The 20,447-nt window shown below is 42.8% G+C and overlaps 1 protein-coding gene across 7 annotated transcripts in view; it reads right to left on the bottom strand.

Annotated features, from left to right (window-relative positions):
- The window catches only part of Lca5 (lebercilin LCA5), a 55,268-nt gene extending 35,459 nt beyond the window's left edge, over positions 1 to 19,809 (bottom strand). The window contains exons 1-2 of one of the 7 annotated variants that reach the window (XM_075965103.1): positions 19,491 to 19,809; positions 4,337 to 4,420 (exon numbers count right to left, since the gene is read on the bottom strand). The gene's annotated coding sequence lies outside the window, so the exon portion shown is untranslated. Of the gene's footprint in view, positions 1 to 4,336; positions 4,421 to 15,441; positions 15,536 to 15,699; positions 15,979 to 19,490 lie in introns of those variants that run through there. The other 6 variants (XM_075965106.1, XM_075965102.1, XM_075965105.1 and 3 more) reach the window with 6 other exon arrangements.
- Between the last annotated feature and the right edge of the window lie 638 nt (positions 19,810 to 20,447).

Raw genomic sequence — 20,447 nt, 5'->3', positions numbered from 1 at the left:
TAAGAAGAACGTCGCCCCCATGTCAGCTAGAAGCAATCTAAGAGGACGACGTCCCCTCTCCCAACAGAGTTTGCCCACAGGGTTAGGGACATCTTTTAGTGGTTGGTTTAGGGGTGAGGGGACGGGGAGATATTGTATGGAATTAGGGATATATATAAAAAAAAAAAAAAAGAGGGGGATTAACTGGGTTGATGGGATGATTGGTATTTGTGACTTACTGTTTTTAGAAAATTATGTTGGTACTGTTTTTTGTATATTGATATATTGAATATTGAATGTGAGTGTTCCTACCTCTATTTTGGTATAAGACTATGCTTATATTGTATGGATACATCTATCATATCACAATGTACATTTCTACCTCTGGTCCTATTTATGTAATAACATTGTTTACATTTGATAAGTAATGACATTGTTTACAAGTGAAGATCATTGTCTTCATACATTGCACAATTGTTTATTCCCTTAGTTTTCAAATTAGATAGGTATTGAGAATTACATGTTTGTCATATTATTTTTAGGTTAATCAGGTCTTTTAGATACATAGAGATTATTTTCAATATAGATAGTATAATCTTCAGCTTCTTTGAAGAGCTGTAGAAAATGGCCTTTAATCTAACCTAGAATTCTGTGCCATCGAGACACAATTTACTCCTGGCAACACCACTTTACTCCCGAGAGAACGTTGAGCACCAAAGACACTCCACTGGGAGCTTGTCTTCCTGGCAGAACTGGCCTTTGGGTTAAGAAAAACCCATACCTCAACTACTGACTAAGATATAAACAGGATTGTCTTATCTTGCCAAGACAGGGTAGGATAATCCTAAGAAAGTTCCTTGCATTTGAGAATGGTATGTCAGTTATGTTAGGCCTTAGCCAAAGTTGGTTGACTCAACATTGCAAACGAGATTTTGGGTGATTGCCCAGGCAGTCAGTTGTCTCTGTCATTTGTTGCACATTTTGGATATCTCTTTTTTGTTAAGTAATATTTACTCCCTTCTCAGATCTTTGATGGAGTTGAAGATTATTTAATTGTAGTTACTCTTTAGCAAAACTTTTGCTCTCAATATTGTTTGTTATATTTATCATTTGTTATTATTGTTATAGTTATATTTGGTTTAGTTGTGTCTTATTTAGACAAAAGGGGGAGATAAAGGGGTTAAATCAGCTCCCTTTAGAGGGCGGGGTGCGCGGAGAGGCGGCTCGGCCCTTTTGTTCCTCGCTACCTGTGCTACGCTGGAACTTTGGTTCAGTAAGTTTAACAATAAACTGGTAAATATTCTTTGATATCTGCATTGCCTTTATTTTGTGCCGGTACAGGACTGGAAAATCAATACCACACACATCCTTGGGAACATATAAAATTGTTGTGTTCAAGGAAACCTCTAACTAGTGCACACCACATATCTCAAATGCACACATCCATTTGGAAAGACGTGAAAATACTGAGTACTCTTCCCATCCAAACTCAAGAACTCAAAACAATCTGAAAAGCAAGGAATGAATCAGCACCCAAACAGAGCCTGCTGAGCAAATGAACTGTAGATTCATTCTCTCCCCCGCCCCTCTCTCTGTCTCTCATTTGTTTTGCTAATGCAATGGAAAAGGGCTACTTCTATAATGAGAATAATTCTTCTCTTCATATATGAAGATGGGGCCTATTGATAAAGTTACTGTTAAAGTAGAGTGCTTCCTAATACATGACAAGATGTGTGCACAAGGCAGTCACTGATACTCAAGAACATGATAGATAGATGACATGACCAGAATGCCACCAGGAAGGCACTGGCCTTCTAACAGACTGTAAGCTACTGGGGTAGTGAGGATGATCGCGACTCTCTCTATATCCTAGGAAAATATCTAGGAGATACTAAGAAATGGACGGAGTGAGGGCATCACACAGAAGCGCACCACTGGCCTAGCATGAACAGCATGTGTAAAGTCATGGCGTACAGAGGAAAGAGCCAACAGATAACGGCACGCAAACCACAGGAAGTCTGCAGTACGGGATAAATACAGTTTGGAAGCTTTGTCCCAAAGCTCAGGTTGATGGTGGCTTTAAGAGACCAGATTTATACAAAGTAATTAGGTCAGGAGAGTATTACCCTTGAGAGGAATTAACCCTGGTCTCCCACGATGAGTTCTTGAGATGGTGTGTCGTTTATACAACACCAAGCCTAGACCAAGTAGGATTCCACACAGCTGTTATCTGAGCTACCAGAAAGAAGATCATGAATTCCAGAGTAGCCTGAGCAAGTGGGCAAGGCTCATTCTCAAAGTAGAATAAAGGGGTGGGATCCAACTCAATAAAGGGATGGTCAAGAGCTTCTCTACCACAGAAAACAGAGACGTATATTCATGTGGGGGCCATGGATCAGGTCCAGCCCCTGAATTCCATGGCTTCTTGTCTCACCGTGTGATCTCCACCACCAAGGGCTTCCATCATCTGCCATGAGGTCCTCACAGAAGACCAAAGAAGAGCAGCTGCCCAATCTTGGGCTCCCAATCTCTAAACTGTGAGCAAATAAACCTTTCTTCTTTGTAAGAACTCAGCTTAGGGTATTATGTGACATGACAGGAAAAATATATAACCTTTTACTTAAAAAAAAAAGTACGAGGCTAAAGCAAATGTTTAAAGAAGCGCGTTCTCTAGGGGTAGGCGGGGCAGTGGAATTCTCAGCCACGCCAGCAGAGTTCTACAGTCTGCTCTATGAGGTCAACGGCTCCCTGTAACAGCACGTAAAATGTCACTGGCGTGACGAGAGAAAAGGTGTATTTAGTCTTAACGCGTTTAAATTTTAAAAGCAACATGTGCAGGTGGTTTTCTTACTGAAAAAGAGCTACTGGGAAAGGGGGGCAGAATTCAGGGTCAGTAGTGGACACTGCCTCTGTTTACCTGTTTACAAACTGGACTTCAGAAAGGATGATTTGGGGGAACTTAGATATTTAAAACAAATCCTATAAAGCAGGAGAAATTAAATAAATGAGGTAAACTGAGGTAAAATGACAAAAACATAAAGTAACTAGTTGAAATTACTTTAAAACACAACTTGAAGGGTAGAACGCAAGGACTGACATGTGAGGTTATCCTCTGATCACTCACACTCCCACCCCCACACACATACACATACACATACACACACACGCATATATACATACACACACACACTCACATACACTCATACACACACCTACTCACACACACACACACTCATACAGACATATATACACACACATACACACACACACTCACATAGACATACACACACACATACACACACAGTAAAATGTTTTAAATATGTAACAAAATCAAATAACAACAATGTGGAAGGCTGGTCAGGCAATCTTTGTTGGTTCTCTTACCCCCAGACTAACACGTGTAGCAGGGACAAAGCAAGTGGGAAGCTGTTGTACTACTTGGGCATTGGAATTTCCAATATGGAAAAAACAAAATAAAAACAAAAATCTGCTTATATGAGCTCTAACATTCTTTTTTGTTTTGTTTTGTTTTTTAGACAGGGTTTCTCTGTGTGGCCTTGGCTGCCCTGAGACTTGCTCTATAAACCAGGCTGGTCTTGACCTCTGAGATCCGCCTGACTCTGCCTCCTGAGCGCTGGGATTAAATGTGTGTGCCACCACTGCTCAGCTGAGCTCTAACATTTTTAAGTACAAAATCCGAGACAGAAGCATCAACATGAATGTATTGTAACTTTTATCTTTTAAGTTTTTTTTTAAAAAAAACTATTTAATATCTATATCCACTGAGAAATCCTAGAAACAAGAAAAAAGCTAGGCCAACACACCCACACATTGTATCTAAATATCCCTGCCTTGTCAGCTGTCTCATACCGTGTCTGAAGGAGGCACATAAGCTGAACTGAAGAATCCAGAGGTTTGAGTATTTTAGAAAGCAAAGACGTCATGAGATGATGCTGAGAGATTCTGAAAGGGCTTATGTGCCACCTTGAAGAAGTTCTTAGTGGTCAAAGACTGAACACTTTCATCATTTATAAAGATTATATAAGCAAGGAATTTTTAATACAAGAAATATATTGGCCCACAAATTCATGAGACACTAAATAAATCTCCAAACAACCTTTGCAAGTCCCTCCGGGGGAACCAGGCATTTACCTTGCCTATGCTGCCAAAGCTGTCCCTCAAACTAACAAGAAATAAAACATTTCTTTATAAAATCATTTTTGGCAAATAATGGAAAAGGAAATATTAAAATCAAGATTAGAAGTCTGACATTTTACAACCACTAATAAAACAAGGAAACAAAGCGATGACCATTAATGGTGAGAACACCACAGGAAAGAAACACGCAGATACACACCTCCTGAGAGGACACTCTCAAGTCGTCTGTCCTCCTGCCTGGTGTTCAGTCTGAATCCGGCCGAGCTTCCAAATACAGTGCAATCTATGGGAAATGCAGGCTATGTCAATGTACAATACAATACCGTCACGAACAAACTGCAAGGAGAACAAACTGCGAAGAGGCTGCCTATGTAGTGAGTCTAAAGCAACAACAACAGATCGCAACCTGTGCACGCCGTCTCAGCTTCTATAAGCGAACGTAAGACAACTGAGCAAAAAAACACGGATTGTGTACTAATGTTAAGGAATTACTGTGGGCTTTGGGGGAAATGCATTCGTGCCATTTGTATTTGGTATGAACTTTATGAATCTTCACCTTTTAAAGAAATTTGTTTAAATACTTCAAAATAAAATTAAGCGATGTCGGAGGTTTGCTTCAGAATAGCCCAGAGAAGCACAGAGATGGAAGGTCACCAAGAGTTGGCAACTGTGTGAACAAGGTGGTGAAGGAAACATCTTCATTTTCCTGCGACCACTGCTCCTCTGAATGTATAGGGAGCAGGAGAGTGAGGAATGGAGACAATGCTGGCCCTTGGCACATGTTAAGTACATTTTCTACCGCTGACCTATAGCTCCACTAATACTTTGATCTTAGTCTGATGTATTAGTGCCTGCCAATCTCAGGCTGTTAAAAATTCATTAATGGATCTGAAATCAACAATTCTAATGGCAAAATAGAAAAACAAAACACAAATCAAGTCTGGAAAGAGGACTGAGTCAGAAAAGCGTTTTCCATGCAAAGTCTTATGACCTGAGTTTGGGTCCTAGCTCCCATTTTAAGAGCTGGTTTCAGTAGCACATACCAGCATTCCCAGTGTCTACCTCTCCAACTGGCTAAAATGAGACAAACTAAAGCTTCATCCAATAGCCAGCTTTATTCAGAGCACCAGACAATTTATACTCCGAGGGTGAAAAGACTCACGTAAGTATACAATCACAAGGACAAGCTGCACGTGGTAAAAACATTTTTTCATAAGCCACAGACACAATAGCAAATTGCAATAAATAATCCGAAGTAAACTCACTGTCTGCTACACCTGGGGGAGCACAAAAGCACATTCCAAAAACAATTCTGTGTTTTGAAGAAACTGAGGTCACAATACTCGTGTCTTTTTTTCTTGGAGTTTTATCACAAGTACTTAGAATTCTCCTCTCACAGAACCATTCTTGGACCATTTCAACATCCCAACACTGGAGCCGCAGAGGCAGGAGGATCCCTGAGGCCTATTAGGCAGTCAGTATAGCCCAAACGGTGAGCTCCAGGTTCTCAAACAGTAAGGTAAAGAGCAACTGAGGAACACACAATGGCAACCTCTGGTCCCTCATATGCACACATACACACAGCAAAAATAATTACCAGCCTCATTTCTCCCTCTGCCATCCACACAGTGAGTCTGTTAATAGCAAGTGCTAAAGAACTGTTTTAAGTTACTATCACATCAATAATTACCTTCCATTTAAATGTCAATAGTGTTAAAGTTGATTATGTAAGATGAAGATGCATTCTATTTTTTATCTGCATACCAGAAGCAGCTCCCTGGCCTCACTCATCTAGAACATCAGGGTGCCAGTCAGCCATTCTTGGCAAAGGGGAAGAATACACCAAAGCGCATTCTTCCCTTCTCCCAAGTACTTTCAGTTAAACCACACGGACTTCCTACATCCCATTATCCAGCTCCCACTCCCCATAACAAGTATTTTAAAGGGTTATACTTTTATGCTTAGTCTCCCTTCATCCATGGTCAACTGGGTCCAAAATTATTAAATGGGAGATTGCAGATAGAACGCACAACTTCTAAACTGCACACTGTTCATAGCACCACAGTAAGGTCTGTCATTCCACTCTGTGCAGCTTGGGACGTAAATCACCTGTCTACCCAGAGTATCCACACTGCACATGCTACCTGATCACTACTCATGTAATGTCTGGCTTGGTAATCAGGTCAGCCCCACTGAACCACAATGCTTATGTTTAGGCAACCTGTACTGTATTTAGCAATGGCCCACTAACAGTGACGTTGCACTCTGGATATATAAAAAGATGCCAATCTGCTGTTAAGTGGAAAAGTTGAAAAGTTCTTTTGTTTTAATTATTTAATTTTATTTGATATGCATTGGTGTAAGGGTGTGAGACTCCCTGGAAATGGAGTTACAGACAGTTGTGAGCTGCCATGTGAGTGCTGGGAATTGAACCCGAGTCCTCTGGAAAAGCAACCAGTGCTCTCTTAACTGCTGAGCCATCTCTCAAGCCCAAAAAAGAAAAAAGAAAAAGAAAAAAGAGACTAAAACCCATCATACAAGATACTTCAAGAAAAAGACATCTACATAATTTTATTATAATATTTTGTAATTGTTCTAGTTAATACTGTTATTCATAATGACTAGCTCATTAGGTATATTTTAGCCTAGGCATATAAACTAGGCAAAAACATAGTACAGAGTTTTTCACTATCCTCAATTTCAGGTATCTGATGAGGGTTGAAGAACATATTCCCAAAGGACAAAAGGAGCTACTGTATACTATTCCCTGAATTACTATCTTTGAACCATGAGGATTAACTCACTCTTTATTTTAGAAAATGGCCTCAACATTCAGCTATGTGCTAATTTTACAGCCTTTTATTTTAGAGCATTTAATTGGCTTTTTCTTGCTGAGAGTTTTGAAAATGCATGATTGTTACTACATGTGTAACAAATACCAGCTTTTATGCTAACAATAGACTGAATCCACACCATTCTTCTTCTGGCATTATCCTTGTGTTTCCTACCCTGATGTAACCCGGTTACGTTCCAACCTGAGAACACTTCTGTTCTAATGGCACCATCAGTCCTGACCACACTAGATCTTCCAGTTCATGGGGTCATCTTTATTAGTTCCAGTAATCATATACTGGTCATATCCTTAAGAGGGCTGTACAGTTTAGCAAGGAGAAGCTCTATGTATGAAGTTCTATGTAAAGCTTGGGGAGAGGATGCTCTATTTATGTTAGAGAGGAAATGCTCTATGTGCCGCTTAGGGAAGGGGAGCCCAAAGTCCTTTTCTGTCCTCATACTTGACACTTTCAGAGGTTCTGAATTCCAAGTCAAGTCACTTTCTCTAGAACTCTTGGAACACTGCTCCTCTGGTTTTTACTTTCAGTGTGGCCTGGGAGTCACTTGTGATGGTCATTCTCTTATTAAAAATATCTCAGCTTCTATGGAAAATAAAACTCCCCCCTGTGTAGAATTAGCCTTCTAGCATAGCTATCGGTTCCATTCCTGTTACCTGCAAGATGTAGGACACTCGGCTATTTCTCCAGCACCACATCTGCCTGCACACCACCATGCTCCCACCAAGATGATAATGGACGGAACCTCTGAATCGTAAGCGAGCCACCACAATTAAATATTTTCTTTATAAGAGTTGCCATGGTCATGGTGCCTCTTTGCAGCAATAGTAACCCTAACTAAGATAAGCAGTCATCATCCTAATCCAACAGCTAATTTCTATGCCATTCCACTGAACCTATGGCATTACTGCCCCCTTTCAAAAGCATTCTCTTTTCTACCTGATGCCCAAATGTTTGAACACTCAGTGTTCCAGCCACATTGGCTTTCTTCCCTTTATCTTGACTCCCCACTTAGGTCATTTTTAAGTCTGACTTTCAGACTCAAATATCCCCTCTTTCTATTCGACAGGTCCTTTCAAATTCGCATTGCTAATCTAAATTAGACAAATGTTGTTTAAGCTTAACTTAAGCTAAAACTGAACATATCAAAAATGTTGATCCTTTATGAGGCAATTGGCAGTTAACTTGCTAGTAGTTTAGCAAATTAACTACAACTTACCAATTTTAGTTAAAAGCAAGAAGGTTAGACATATTTTTAAACTGGTCTTTGTAAGCCTGAATAGACCTTAAGTAAGGAGAGAGCTTTTGTTAGACTATTCAGGCATCATAAAATAGGAATATCTTGGTTTCTGGTGTTCTGTTGTGGCCCTAGACAGAGCATAATCATAGTCTGGTGATGGGACTTTCCAGCTCGAGGCCCCAATCAAAACCCTGCCCTCAGTATACCAAGCAGCAGTTCCCTGGAGCTGCCCTCTCCAGACCCTGCCCAAATAAAGCCTGCTAAGCAGTGGTCCCACCCCCAGAGGTATTTAAAGTCTGGCCCATAGATGTCCCCTCATGGTTTCCCCTCATGGCTTCTTTTTCTTGGGCTCACCCACTAATGTTTTGCTTAGATTAAAACTGAATTTATTAATTTGTTCTGATCTAACTATTGCATTGGTGGAGTTATGTAGACAGAAGTTTCTGTCTTGCCTGGTCCTGCAGTTGTTCAGTCCCAAAGAAACACACAGAGGCTTATATTAATTATAAACTGTTTGGCCTCTTCACTTAGGCTTATTATTAACTAGCTCTTACAACTTAAATTAACCCATAATTCTTGTCTATGTTTAGCCACGTGGCTTGGTATCTTTTCTCAGTAAGGCATTCTCATCTTGCTTCCTCTGTGTGGCTCTCTGCCTTTCTTCTTTCCAGAACTCTCCTAGTCTGGTAGCCCTACCTATACTTCCTGCCTGACTACTGGCAAATCAACATTTTATTAAACCAATGCGAGTGACTCATCTTTACAGCATTCTCCCACAGCAGCGTTACTCACTACCCTGGGAGCTCTACTTATCACACATGTTCAAAATTAAAGTGGCTTCATCACACCCCTGACTCTTTCCTATTTTGCTGATCTCATTACGGTGACTCCTTTCTACTAAATGTCTCAAGTTACAAATCTAAGATCATCCTAGATCCTTCTCTCTGTACATGCCTAAGTCATCTTAAAAACCGGACAGTTTAACCTCCAAACTCTGTGGTGTAGATCTGCCTGCTCCTTCCTGGGGTAGATCTGCCTGCTCCTTCCTGGGGTAGATCCGCCTGCTCCTTCCTGGGGTAGATCCGCCTGCTCCTTCCTGGGGTAGATCCGCCTTGCTCCTTCTTGGGGTAGATCCGCCTGCTCCTTCCTGGGGTAGATCCGCCTGCTCCTTCCTGGGGTAGATCTGCCTGCTCCTTCCTGGGGTAGATCTGCCTGCTCCTTCCTGGGGTAGATCCGCCTGCTCCTTCCTGGGGTAGATCCGCCTGCTCCTTCTGTCTGCAGGCCTACTGTCCCATCTGCATCACCTCTTCTCTCAGCTGGACTGCTGCACTCACTGCTGACAGCCTACTTTCATTCCCACAGCTAATTCTTCATGCAGCAGCCAGAAATAGCAGCCGAGAGCAGAGATTACACAGTGGGGCCTCCCTGCTCAATCCACTTCAAAGACTTCCTAAGGCCATCAGATTCCTTAAAGTCAAACCTGCCCAAGATTTGGTGCTCTGCTTCCTGCCCCAGCCTGGTCAAGGCACAGCTCTCATCTCTTCCCCAGGCTAAACAGCCTTCTGTGTTCCCCACCTGCCAAACCTCACACTGCCTTCATTCTCCATCTAGAACTTTCTAACAGAAGCTCCCTCACCCTGGCTTCAGTACAAAGACCACCTTCTCAAAAACACTTCAAATGAAGTCTATTACAGTGGGCCCAGTCACTCTATTCTACTGGTCTGTTTTACCCTCTATATAGGCCTATTAGCACTGGAAATACTATTCTATTTCAGCAATTTTTATGGCTTTATTTGAAATAACTGAGAAATCTAATAAAGCTTTACACAAAGAAAAGTTCACCTGCATTTACATCTTTAATTTGTACATGACTAATACTGTTGGCTTGGAGACAGGGTCTTGGGTAGCCCAGGCTAATGAGAAACTCACTGTGCAGGTAACGATGCCTTCATCCCTACTACTGCCTCCCAAGCAATGGGGTTACAAGTGTGACCCACACGGCTGGCTTAGACATATTGTTAAATGAATGGATTGCTGCTTCTCTTAAAAGAGAAAATAAAAGATGTATAACTTAAAGAATCATAGCAACAAAATGACTCCTAATGATATTCTGCTACCCACAGAGCAATGTCTCACTCAGCCATTATCAGAGAAGCTTATTCCTGCAGGAGATGGGAACAAACACAGAGACCCAGAGACAATGTGCAGAGAGTGGGAGACCTCGAAACACTCAGTTCGAAATGGGACATCTCCATTAGATACTCTTACCCGAGCCCACCCTACCCCATGGCTCAGGGAGCACTGTGGAAGAGGAGGCAGATGGGGGTGGAGGACAATGAAGCAAGGCCATCTAAACCCAGCAGGACCAAAGCATAGATGAACTCATAGAGACTGTGGCAGCATGTACAGGCCTGAACAGGTCTGGGCCTGACCGGGTCCCAGCACCGACAGGGTAAGCCAACACAGCCCCATCCCTAGCCCAGAAGCTATCTCCAATTGAAAACTGCTCGCAAAGGAAACCTCAGTTCTCCAACAGAGTTTCACTGTGTCTACAAACCACTCTGGAGGGCAGGCCCCATGCCCAGCAGCAGATGACAATTCTGGAGTCCTCTGTATCATTGTGCTTTGTCAGCACTTTTGGTTAGTTTGTTTGTCTTACGGGTCTTTGTGTATACCTTATTTTTTTCCTGTTGTGTTTTTATGCGCTTTGTCTGTGTGTGAATGTGGGTGTCTCTGCAGCTATGCGTCTTGTGCTTTTATTGGCTCTTTATCTTCTATTCATTTTGTCCTATTCTTGTTTGTTTTATATGATTTTGATTATATGACTTTGTTTTATTTTACTTCGTATTATTATTAGATACCTGTTCATTTTCTTATAAGAGAGAGAAAGAATGGGAGGGGAGGAAAGAATGGGAAAGGGGAAAACATAGTCAGAATATATTGTATGAAATATATTCTTTTTCTTTTACATTAAAGAAAAAAAGATGTATAACTTAACAGAACCCTGAAGATTTATGTTCTATGTGTATGTTTCATCCTCATTTAAACTAGTCATTGTGGTCAGGAATAAATCAGTTTTCAGATGTTTTATCTGTTTCTGCTGTCAATGAGGGGTGGGGTAGAGTGGTTTATGTAGTTTATTATATAAAAAGCCAGCTAAAAGCAATGTGTGTGTGTGTGTGTGTCTTGCTAATTCAATCTCTAATAGTTACCTTCCTAACAATGGCCAAAAACACTACTATAGCAATGCCAAGAAACTATCAATTTCATTTAGTATCTGAAAGTAAATTTCTTTAAGAAGAATCCCCAACAGTACAGGTTATATATTCCTAACTGGTCAGGAGATAACATGCCAAGGACTCCTTCAGTGCTGGAATGCCTTCCTTATGACCAGGTCTCATGGATCGTAAAGCAGCTGAGATCTGCAGAGACACTGTGTACAGGCATTATTATCACAGTGATCACCGGGCTCATGCGAGCCTATGAACCAAGTGTATAAAACCAAAGTGTTGCTAATCCCCCAACAAAAGCCTGCGCTGAGTTTCTATGTATAAAGCATCGCTCCCTGGTTACTCTTGCTGCTGGTAGGCAACAGGACAAAAGAAAAACCCGAAATAAACTAAGAGTGACATCGGGAATTAAGGAGCTCTGTCTCTCAAGAACGACGAGATGACGGGAAAGAGCCACAGTGCTGCCTTCACGCTACAACTGCAAATTCTATAAAGAACTTCAAAAGATTAAAAAGAAAATGAAAACCCATACTTTCCTCGTTCTATTTACATGCTTCTGCATATAAAAAAACTTATTTCAGTTTCACAGAATCCTCTCTTCCTTAAATATCAAACTATGGTTTTTTTAAAATAAAATTTTAAAATACTAAGAACTTTTAAACTATGTTGGATTTTTAAGAATGATTTTAATATGATCAGTCAGACCATAGCAAATGCTAGCCTTCTCATCTCTGGCACAATCAGCTTCTTTTTATAAATAAATAAGCAAGCAAGCATTTTAAAATAGCCAAATGAAAGCATAACTGTAGTATGTATTCCCAAAATTTAGTCAGACAGATGAAAATACCACGAATGTTTCATTCATTCATCAGACACTTGTTCATCACCCACCAAATGCTGGGCATTGTACACTGAGTAAGTTACAAATGAAAAATGAGGAAGAGACCACATTCCCTCACATTAATGAACTCTGAGCCAACAGGAAGAAAAATAATGCAAAAGAATTCAGCTGCTGAGAGAAAAAGGAAGTCGAGGCGATGAAATGAGATCCAAGATTAGTGCCAGCAGGGCACTGGGGGGTTTCCACAGGAGACACGCTCGGTTTCTGTTTTCAGGTATTACTAGAGGTTAAGCACAGTATAATTGGGGGGAGGGGAGAGACTGGAGGGGCAGCAGCAAATTCTGTTACTAAAAGCAGGCAGCTGGTGAAGAAGGGCTTCTTCCAAGAGAAACAGCAGCACCTGTAAAAATAAAAAGGGTAGCAAGGGCTGGGCACAGTGGCCATGCTTTCAACCCCAGAACCCAGCAGCCTGGACCCTATACCAAGTCATCAAGGGCCAAATAACAAAAATATAGCATACCCTCAAATTTTAAATAGTACAAAGCATGTGAAATGCAGATCATCAGAACTGAGATATATGACAGCTGGAATATGTCGGTGGGACTTCGGTGTTTACCACTACCCCACTCTCTTAGCCATGATACGGATCAGCCTAGAGGTCCACCAGCAGAAAAAGTCATAAAGAAAATAAGGCAGATTACACAGCGGAAATGCATTCACCTGCAAGTATGATATTGCAGGAAAGTGGATGGAACTGGATTGTTCGGTGTTATTTCAATAAGCTGCACACAGAAAGACAGATACTTCGTGTTATCACATATGTAGAATCTAGGTATAAATTTATACATGATGAGAATGTAGGAACAGGTCTAAAGGAAGTGAGGCGGAACAAAGAGAGGGCAATGAAAGTCATTCTCATTGTATAGTAACCAAAACTCTTACACATACCACATGAGCTTTCGAAAATTTATTACACACGCACAAAAAAAAAACAAAAAAACCCTTTAATAATCTTTTCTATATTGGTTATGTGTTGAAACAATATTTTTGGATTATTAGGTTACCATATCTTAAAATTAGCTTTACTTGCTTATATTTTTATATGCTTACTGAAAATAAATGTGCTTCACATTATATTAATATTGGGCAATCTGGTTGGAAGAGAATGCACTGGCTGTAAGCACCAGTAAGTGATGGGGAGACTGCAACCACAGGAAGACTTCTTATGGAAACAAAGGATCCCCAGGGAGAGTAAAGCCCTCAGACATGACCTTTCCAAAGGCCATCCTAACCCAAGAAAAGGAGATTTGTGCTACAGTAGCATACAGGGCTTCAAACTGATGCCAGAGATATTTAGCAAATCAAATAAATTAGAGTTGATGAAGGATTGAATGTGGACTATAAGAAGAACCTGAATGAATTTCAAGTTTTTGACTTGTAAAACTGGATGCAAATGATACCACCCAGTTGCAAGGGGTTTGTCAGGAAAAGGTAACCGTTCAGTTACCAGACATATTGAGTCTAAACTAAGGTGCCTGTGACCAGGTTAATCTGAGTGGAAATACCTAAATCTGCCTACATAGGAGTTGCAGAGATGGAAAACTGGGGTGTGCTAATAAGTTATAGATGGTAGAAGCCGAAATGCAGGAGCTAGCCAAGAAAAGGATGGAATGGGGGAAAAGGGTAGATTAAGTTGTGGTGGGTGTCCTCCAGAGTTGGCAACAGAAAGGAGACCTAGGAAGGCACCGCTTGAGTCTTCTAGCAAGTCTTATGGAATTAGTTCTGTCATGTTAAAGAGGCAGAATCAGCAGATTTTTGACATCTGAATGACAGTTTATCAGCTTAAAGACTCCAAGAAAACTAGCCTTTCCTGTCACACATCCGAATGGACTCCGTAATCAATATGCAACCAAACCCAGGATAAAATACTGTAAATGATAATATAAAACAGAAGTGCATTAAGAGACTAGAAAGAAGAATACAGGCCGGGCGATGGTGGCGCACGCCTTTAATCCCAGCACTCGGGAGGCAGAGGCAAGCGGATCTCTGAGTTCGAGACCAGCTGTGATCTACAGAGCTAGTTCCAGGTCAGGCTCCAAAGCCACAAAGAAACCCTGTCTCGAAAAACAAAAAGAAGAAGAAGGAGAAGGAGGAGGAGGAGGAGGGGGAGGGGGAGGGGGAGGGGGAGGGGGGAGGGGGAGGGGGAGGGGGAGGGGGAGGGGAAGGGGAAGGGGAAGAAGAAGAAGAAGAAGAGGAGGAGGAGGAGGAGGAGGAGGAGGAGAAGGAGGAGGGGGAGGAGAATACACGGGCAAAATGAAACCTCCATTTCCCTTTTTTCCTAGATGCCTGTTACTGATTTATTTATTACTATGTGTATGGGTGTTTTGCCTGAGCGTACGCTGTGCCCCATGTACATCCGATGCCCAAGACCAGAAGAAAGCGTTGGATTTCTTGGAACTGGAGTTACAGACAGTTGCAACCTGTCATGTGGCTGCTGGACATCAAACCTGAGTCCTCTGGAAGAGTAGTCAGTGTTCTTAACTGCTGAACTAAATGACGACTTTTGACCCCAAAGACATCTAACCCTAAATGCACGATTGGGCATAAATAAACATTAAAGTGGTCAAGCGTACTCTACTTGGGTGATGGATGAGCTTGGACCCTCAAACTTCGGGGTGGAGATGAGGGGCTGGTTCGTGACAGAAAAGACACAAAATCAATCTGAAAAGAAAATCTACTCTCATAAAACCTTCCTCCACATCCCTCACCCATTTACCCAAACATTGGTACAATACCTCAATAAAATTAATCCTCGCCATGAATCTGCTATTCACCGCACCCCTCCCCTTCGGGGGTGGAGAGGGCACACTGCCTCTTGTAACTTGTGACCAAGAGATGCCATTACTTTTCAAGCCCACGAAGTGAGGTGAACTGGCTCAGTCCTCCACACTGAGAAACACTGTCCCCTTGTTCACGCCACGCGGAGCAAAGCGTCTACCCCAACCCAGCGCAGCTATGTCAACAGGTAGGTTTTGCTAACTACCTTTATTCGTCTCATTCCATCCCTCAAGGATGAATAAAAGTAATTCACAGCCTGGGAAAAAGTGCCTTGCCCACTTAAAGACAGTGTAATAATAATAATACCCTGTTCCAGAGCCTCTGAAAGGCTCCACGCCCACCGTCCGGATCTCCACCAGCCTCCAGAGAGTTCGTTCTAGGAACTCTGGATCCGCCAGCACCGCACTTTCCCCCTGCTTTTCGGGGCTAACAAACCCCCACGCTCCTAACTTTCTTCTGCTCCGCCCCAGTGCCGCATCAGCCGCCCCACCCCACCCCACCCCATCCCCATCGTGTCCATCCCCCAGCCGCAGACCTCTTCTTTGGCCTCGGCCCGCCCCTTACCCTCCAAGCCGGCGCTGCCTGCTCCTGTCTGGATTACCCACCCGATCCCCGAGCCCGACCGACAGCTGCGGCCCGAGGAGAGGAACAGACGGACGCTGCCGACTTGCGGCTGCGACTGGGGAGTTTGAACTCAATCACTATTTGGGACCTCGGCTGTGGGCGGCGGCTCGGCGGCCTCGGCTCCCGGGCAACGGAGCGGAGGCCCAGCTTGCACCGCGGGAGGCTAGGCCGCCGCCTCTCCCAGTTCCCATTGGCTGCTGACTCCATGAGCCCATTCTTATTGGCTAGTATGCCGCCAAAAGGCGGGATGACCGGGTGAAAGGCATCAGCCATTGGTCGGCCGCAGAGCCGAGGGCTGAGAGCCGCGAGGACAGTTGCTGCCCTGAGCCCGGCGCCCACGGCGGACGGAAAGGATGCCAACCTTCCCGAGGAGGGACACCGGCTCTGGTCGGGATCGGTGTAAACTGGCTGCTGGACAAAATCCTTGGAAACTGCCTGATTTCTTTCTGAATATTTTGGGTTTCACTATAAAGAAATTATAATGTACTTTTCAGGCTCCGTTGAAATTGATCTGTAGAAGGGTGTGAACTTAATACATTGATGATGCTCCTGCCGCGGGATCTGGGCCTTCGTGGACGCGCCGTGAAAATGTTTTGAGCATGATTTTTAGGTTCTGAGCGAATTTGAAGATAAAGGATAATCAGAACACATTTGCACAGATTTTTTTTTAAGGAATATTCCAAAGTGCATGCCAATGAGCTAAGAGCGACTGGATGGCAAATTTTCTTTTTAACGTTGACAGTGCACACTAAACAGCATTAATTGCGGTAGGCAAAGAAGCTAAAAGGAAAATAATCTTTTCACGGGGGCTTGGGAGCTCTCTGAGCCTTGTCATCCAGATGGTTTAAGGCTACGCAGTTCCTGACTGAAGACTGTTAGTGTCTCTCTGGATTTCAGCCTCCATGTGCAGAGAATTGAATTCTTGGACACAAATATGTGCCCATGAAAGATCATCGTTCCCAAAAGTTAGGTTTTTCATCAAATACCATTCTTTTAAAAAGTTATGTGTGACAGATACCTAAAATTCCAACATTTGTAGGACTCAGGAGTATCTCAACTTCCATCGTTGGGTGTATACGGAGCAAGATCATGTCTTAAAACACACACACACAAACCATAGAACCATCACCACTTTTATGTTTTTATCTAAATATATGATAAATAACAAAGTTTGACAATTAAAATCTGGAACTTCCTGTTGGTATTGCTTTAAATCTATTTATCAATTTCTTTGTGTCCTGGATAGATAGGTTGTTAACATATAACGTTAAGTTTTAACGAACATCTATATTTTAAAGAAACTAAATGGCTTAAGAAAAAAACAGAATTCAGAGTAAGGGTCAAAGCAACTGAAGACCGTGAAGGTGGGCTGCTCTTACAGAGCAAACAGTCCAATCTGGTTATCATTTTCCATCTTCGAGGTACTTGGTGCTGCTGATTATTACAGTGTACAAAGGATAAATTGTTAAATACTGGGTGACATGAGTGATTTGCTGTGTTAGTGGGAGAGGAGACTGAGCCACGTAGATATTCACTAGTATCTTTCTTTCAAATCAGAGGGTGAATCACTGATAGCATCTGAATATGGTAGAATTTATTCCAGTTGGGCGGTGGGCTTTGCATCTGTGTTAATTTTAAAAAAACATGCCCACATCAAAAGCCGAATATAACATTTTTATAGAGCAATCTGGTGGAATTCCTTTTAAATTTAAGACGATCACATAATTAGAAGTTTTGCAGTCTGAAAAACCAGAAAATTCAACTAATTTTTTTTAATCCTTTGATACATCTTAATTGGGAACAGCCTCATATCTTAAGTATTCAGTTTGCGCCCGCCATAGTACCTCAGGGGTTGGCACATCCTGGACCTTCACACAGAGCTGTCAGAGGAAGGAATGATGGGTAGCCAGCTTCTGAAACTGAAAATGATGCGGGGAGCGGACATCCTTATTCCAAATCTGACCTTGCCTCTTACCCGCTGTTTGGGCAGTGACAAAGTTTTCTTTACAGTTTACTATCTTTTTGTTTGTTTGTTAGTTTTTTCATTTTTCCCCTATTTGTGGAAAGCCAGAGACTACGTCAGTTACCACCACTCTCCTGAAATGAAAGCTGCATATTGAAAACACAGGAAGCAGATTCCTACCAAGGAACTGCTTTCTGTGCAAGGGCAGGGGTGGCGCTGGCAGGGAGGGCTGGGTACCTGTGGATTGAACTTCTGTGCCCTTCTGCACTTGTTCTCTCTCCCCCCTCTCTCCCTTTCCCCTCCCCCTCCTCACATACACACCTTCCAAGGGGGTTCCAATGAATTTGCATAGCATATCTGAAAATGGAAGAAACCATGTCTAAGGTCCTTCTCATTTTAAACAGGGCCGTGGTTACATGCACACACCTCCATTCAGACAGACACACTTGTCTTTTTTGAGCCAGGATTAGTATCTAATCAAGAACAAGAAAGAACTCTGAGTTCAGTGCTGTCCATAGACTCATATGCTGGTGTTTGGTCTACATTTATGGTTTCACAGCATTGTCAGGTTTTCATAAATGAAAATGAACAGATAAGTTCAGCCATTCAGATGGTCTCTAATGTCATCTTTTCCTCGATACTAGACCTTTGTCTTCAAACAATATCTTGTACAGGATTCTGAAGCTGAAATCAGGACTGCCCTGCTTGGTTGGTTTGGGACTCTCTCCCCCTCCCTCCCTTCTCACCCCCCCCCCCTCTCTCTCTCTCTCTCTGTGTGTGTGTGTGTGTGTGTGTGTGTGTGTGTGTGTGTGTTTACTTTTGCTAGTTTGGTTTGTATTTTGAGACAGAATTTCACTCTGAAGTCCAGGCTGGCCTCTGACCCGCCGCAATCTCCCTTTCTCAGCCTCCTGAGTACTGAAATTCCAGTCCTGTATAAATAACCAGGCCTTCCTTGCCCTACAAAACTGCGGTGGGAAAAGTGAAGCCCCTAGCCATGCAGCATCTCCCCAATATGGTGGCTCTCAATTCTCTCAATCACTTAGCAAATCCACGTGCAAAGAGCAGGTCCGACCCAACCATCACCTCAGAGAGATGCTCAAATCCACCTGCAGTCGGCATGGGAACCGGCATGGGTGCGGCACCCAGTACCACTGCTCGTGGTACTGGCTCCCCAAGGTGCATTGCTGACCTGGCATCAATTTGATAAAGCAATTGACCTCACACTGCTCTGCTCCCAGAGAGACACGGTGAAGATGTTCATGCCACAGAAACGAGAAAATTGCCACAAATCAGAGTTTTTCCCAGAGCCAATTGTGAACCCTTATTAGCACACAGCTTAATCCGGGGATCCCAGAGTCCGCTCGTCCTACTCCCGCAGTAGCCTGAGGAAGGACGCGCTGCATTTTGATACGAAACAAAAAATTAAGTTAATAAATTAAAAAGTAAAGCCCAATAGAACTGTGCTGTTCATGAATTAGAACTTCCTAGTCCCGCAAAAGCATTTTTCCCCCAGAGGTATATGCCATTTCCTATTGTCCAGTGGGTGACCGATTCCTCTGATTCAAAGCCATCACTTAAAGTAGAGGATGGTTTTGAGGATTAATTTTTAATAATATGCAATCTAGTTAAGTAAAAGCTCTAAGGGCTAATTTTTAAATGTTTAAGATCATACACGTTTCGAGTGACTTCAAACTAAAGCCCGAGCATTAAACTCGAAATTAAACTGACTGTCGAAAGTGCCGCCCGCGGAGCAAGCGGTTTGGTCTACCTTCTCCCCGTCTCCCCGGGGTTCTATTTGAGGTTCAGAAGGTGATGGAAAGGACGCTGACCACGATGCCGAGGTCGCCGCGGCCGAGGGTCTCCCACCAGCACCTCTGATTCATCTGAGCCGCCACGGTGACGCCGCCTTTCCTCCTCCTCCCTCCATCGCTGCGGCTCTTTGTGGCGCAGCGCCGCGCTGGGCTCAGGGCCTGGCCATGCCTGTGATGCCGGATGCAGCAGCCGCCCTGCCCTGCCCGTCCGCGGCCTCGGAGGAAAGGCGAGCGGTCTTGCAGCGTTTGGACTTCAATCCATTAAAACGATGCATGATTTAGTTCTCAGGTGGCTTCCAACCAGAACGTTCAGATGAGTGAAATCTGGAAATAAATCAACTTCAATTTCCCCCTTTTCTTCGGTTTTTAACTGTTGGGCTGCCTTACTAAATATAACTGATTTTTTTCCCCCAGCACCTGAAATTTTTTCTTGCTAATTAAAACAATAGGAAAACAGTTTTTGGAAATAAGATTCCATAGGAACACAAACTATGAAAGACATTTTCAGTTCTCATACACGTACTCAAGTAACTATTGACCAGTGACCCACATCATAGAATGAAAAAAATGTGCCCAGACTGTAAAGATGCTTTGGAGAAGGGTTGCCCCAGACATTGGTCCTTTAACGACAGTAGTTCTGAGGTTCTTTTGTGGTCAGCGAATGCAGTGTTAAATAACTGGCTGCAGATCTTTCTCTATCCGAAGGGCAAACCAGCCTACAGCCTCAGCCCATTTTACCACTTGCTGGTATTGTCTTGAGTTAGGTTTTTTGTTTTTTGTTATAGTGTGTGTGTGTGTGTGTGTGTGTGTGTGTGTGTGTGTGCGCGCACGCACGTGCATACACATGAGCTCTAGTGTATACATGCATGTATGTTTGAGACATTCTCTACTTCAAGCTAACCTTGAATTCTTTA

This window comes from Microtus pennsylvanicus, chromosome 3, assembly GCF_037038515.1.
Source record: "Microtus pennsylvanicus isolate mMicPen1 chromosome 3, mMicPen1.hap1, whole genome shotgun sequence".
Classification (NCBI taxonomy): domain Eukaryota; kingdom Metazoa; phylum Chordata; class Mammalia; order Rodentia; family Cricetidae; genus Microtus; species Microtus pennsylvanicus.
The sequence above is the reverse complement of the archived record's forward strand: the minus strand, read 5'-3'. Positions and strand labels throughout refer to the sequence as shown.